The sequence below is a fragment of the Carlito syrichta genome, unplaced genomic scaffold, assembly GCF_000164805.1.
Source record: "Carlito syrichta isolate Samal-C Ts95f unplaced genomic scaffold, Tarsius_syrichta-2.0.1 Scaffold136058, whole genome shotgun sequence".
NCBI lineage: Eukaryota > Metazoa > Chordata > Mammalia > Primates > Tarsiidae > Carlito > Carlito syrichta.
Window position 1 is genome coordinate 27,605 of NW_007080154.1, and position 3,987 is coordinate 31,591.

Genomic DNA, 3,987 nt, shown 5'->3' on the forward strand with positions numbered 1-3,987 from the left:
CTCACTCTGTCGCCCAGACTGGAGTGCAGTGGCCACTCCCGGTCACCGCAGCCTTGACCTACTGGGCTCTGGCAATCCTTCTGCCTCAGCCTTCCAAGTAGCTGGGATACAGGCGCGCGCTACCATGCCCAATTAGTTTTGATTTTATTGTAGAGACGAGGTCTCGCCAAGTTGCCTGGGCAGGTCTTGAACCCGCAGGCTCAGGCAATTCACTCGCCTTGGCTTCCCAAGGTGCTGGGATTACAGGCTGAGCCACTGAGTCCAGCCTATTGTAATTATTTAAAATTGCAATCATTAAAAAAGTTGCTGGACGCAGTGGCTCAAACCTGTAATTCCAGCACTTTGGGAGTTCGAGGAAAGAGGATTGCCTGAGCCCTGGGCTTTGAGACCAGCCTGGGCAGCTTGGTGAGACCTTGTCTCTACAATAAATCAAGAAAAATTATCTGGATGTGGTGGCGTGTGCCTGTAGTTCCATCTACTTGGAAGGCTGAGGAGGAAGGATCATCTGAGCCCAGCGGGTTAAGGCTGCGATGGCCGTGAGTGTACCACTGCCCTTCAGCCTGAGTGACAGAGTCAGACTTTAACGCAAATAAAAAATAAAAAAAAATTAAAGCTATGATGAAAGTCTCCTTTGACCACTACCCCCAGTCCTAGTCTACTCCCCGTCTTCCTGACAGCTTGGCATGTATCCTTCTAGAACATTCTCTCTTTTGTATGCTTGTAAATGCCTGTGTATTTGTGGTTTATACAAAGACATCATGCCATGTGTATTGCTCTGCTTTATTTCACAGAACAATGACACATCTTGAAGAATTTTCCACATTAGGACATGCTGTACCCAATTCTTTATATCGCTGTGTGGCATTCCAGAGCATGGACACATCACAGTGTGTTTTGGTTTTTATCCCTATCCCTGGCTACATTTAGTTGTTTGCGTTTTCGTGTCAAACAGATAACCCTGCAGAGGGCCTCCTCTTGTCTGGGAGTGAGTGACTCTCTGATGGCTTTGCTGGGGTCACATACTGTTTCTTAATTTTTAGCAACAACTCCCAAATTACCCCTTCTACCCCCTGCCCTGAGTAGCCATATCCAAGTCCTCTCCCCAGAGGAAGCCCTAGCTCCCCATCAGGGGTTTCTACAGCACCCAGGCCTCCCTGGGTGTGTCCTTGTGTCAGACAGCATGAGTGCTGGGGAGGCTCCAGTGACAATTCTCTGCAGGACCCTGGGCTAGTCCTTCCCCTCCTGCAGGCTGATTTGATCTCCATCAGGTTGTTTTGTTGTGAGGACAACAATGAGATAAAGGATGTGTCTATCTTAGAACCTCAGTCGTGTGAACTTCTCCCCAGGAAGAGCTGGCCTCTGCGGCACCAGGAGCCCCTTCTCTTGGGGCAAACCTGGGAGTCCTAAGAGGAACTGGCATCACTGCTGGGTCTGCAGAGGTGCAGGGTTGGGTGAAGGGGTGAGCTTGGCCTGCAGGGTCTACCAGCTCTGGGGAGATAGCCCATCCCTCGCCTGGTACCCTCACCTCTCTATCCTGGGGAACATGGAAGGGTGTCTCCTCCCGCAAGGGAGAAGCCCCAGGATGTTCTGTGGCTGGCCAGGGAAGGGACATGCATTTTTCTCCCAACCCCACACCATGACCCTGGTGCTATGCAGCCTGTTGCCAGGACTTCCAACACCCTGCTGCCCCTGTTTCCTTCACTGAGACGATCTTAGCCTGCAGCATCCCCTGGCAGCTCACTGGGCCAAGGAGACAGGGTGGTGATTGAGATGGACAAAGTCCCTACCATCGGGCACCTACATCATACTGTGAGTACACGAGTATGAATAAGTAAACAAGGTCATTGCAGAGTGTGATAACTGCCATGAAAGAAGAAAACTGGCCAGAATGACAGGGAACAAAGTTGGGGAGCCCTTCCCTGGCCGTACAGGGGGACCAGGGAAGGGTCCTCCGAGGCGTTTAAACAGAGCTCAACTTCAGCAGTTGCTGGTCTTAGAAACCTGACTCATAGTAACAAGCACACACACCTGGAAAGCATTTACTGGCTTGCATAGGAGGCAGCCCAGGAGTGGCTGATTTCAAGCATGGCTGCGTTTTGTCAGGAATCTCCCTCCATTTCTCAGTCTTGCTCTCCCACGTTGGTTGCATTCACATGCAGGTCTTCTCCCTACAGCTCCTTTCCATAAATCCCCAGAAGATGATAGGAAATGACCAAGATAGGAGCAACCTGTTCAGGTCCCCTCCCATTGTGGAAGCTTTTCTGTCCTCTCAATAAATCCTGCTTTCTAAAAAAAAAAATGACCAGGATAGGAGCCAGTGCAGTGGCACATGCCTGTAATCCCAGTATTTTGGAAGGCGAAGATGAGAGGATTGCTTGAGCCCAGGGGTTGGAGACCAACCTGAGCAACTTGGTCTCTACAATAAATCAAAACAATTAGCTGGGTGTGGTGGCACGTGGCTGTGGTTCCAGCTACTTGGAAGGCTGAGGTGAAAGGATTGCCTGAGTCCAGCAGGTCGAGGCAGCAGTGGCTATCAGCATGCCACTGTACTCTAGCCTGAGTGACAGAGTAAGACTCCAACTCAAAAAAACCAAACAACAACAAAAAAACCAGACACCAGGATAGGGATTCTGACGGGAACAACTGGGGTCAGAGGACCAACCCTGAACCAAACCGACTGGCCAGAAGAATGGAATACTCTGATTGACCAGCAGAATGGTGTACTCTGATTGGTGGACCTACCGGGATTGGGTTAAGCCAGTCAAACAAAATGGGCTGAGGGAGTCGAGGGCCTAAGCCTCCATAGGCAGGCAGGGTGGGCCAACAAACCCCACTGCTGTCTCCCACACATTTCAAGGATAGGAGAAAGTCAGCTAGGAGGGGACAGGTAGGGGTTCCTGGCAGAAGGGACGGTAAGTGCAAGACCTGGAATGCGGACCCGCTTGAGGCGGGCAGGAGACCCTCTCACCCCCTTGGATGCCCTCTCGAGTTCGGCAGCCCCTTGCTCCTCTGTCACAGCACTTACCTCCCTGGGCTGGGACTGAGTCTGGCTTCTCTCCCTGAAGGCGGGGGCCCTCCTTCTGGGAGATCCTCCCTGCCTCCCCTGTATGGGGTCTGGGCTCCCTTGGCTGCCTGGGGGACAGGGAAGACCCCCAGCCAAGACAGGCAAAGGTGAGACTCCGTCCTCACCATCACACCAGTGCCCCCACCCCACACAGGTCTTCAGTGTGTCCAGGGAAGCCCCCAGTTATGTGCAGAGACACACTCGGCCCCTCACAGCAGCAGAGAAGAGTGAGCAGAATGATGTACTCAGATCCACAGAGACCACGGAGCAGCCTGACGATGGCAAGGCACAGCTCCCCAGACAGTTCTTCCCCCACCCTGTGTCTCTCCTCACACACAGTGTCTCCCGTATCCTGTGAAGTCAGGAAGAGCGGTTCCGAAAACAGGGTCAAGAGGCACCGCCTGAAGTTCCTTGAGCTTCCCGGCACCAACCGTGACGAGAGCAGCAGCGTGGCTTGGGTAGGGAGGGAGGCGCACAAGGAACACACCTCATAGCAGAATAATAATTATTATAATAACAATATCGTACATCCAGGACAAACCCAGCTGCCCCAAGCCAACTGCAAAACCCATACATACAATAACGTCTACGTGGGAGGAAGATGGGGCTTCTCGCCTGCACCCACGGGCCTTACTCGTGCCAGCTCCCTGAGGAGGGGCCGGCCCCTCCTCCTGCCCCCTGCTGAAGCCTTGGCACGGGCCGGGGAGGCTGGCACTGCCAACGCCACCCCTCCGTGTTGTGGCCTGGCTGCAAGGGGCGGGTGGGTGAGCCCGTAGGGACCAGCGGGTGGCAGCTGTGGGGTGTGGCTCCTCTGAGTCCCCTTTCCACCCCTCCCGGCTCTTCCTGCGGGCCTGCCCATGGCAGGAAGGCGCCAGGGACACTCATGGCACAGACAGGGCATGCAGAGCGGACCCACGGCATGC

At 53.8% G+C, this 3,987-nt stretch overlaps 1 protein-coding gene across 1 annotated transcript in view; it reads right to left on the reverse strand.

Annotated features, from left to right (window-relative positions):
- RGS14 (regulator of G protein signaling 14) overlaps positions 1–3,987 on the reverse strand; it is a gene marked incomplete at its 5' end in the record, with an annotated part of 16,057 nt that overhangs the window by 5,675 nt on the left and 6,395 nt on the right. The window lies entirely within an intron of this gene.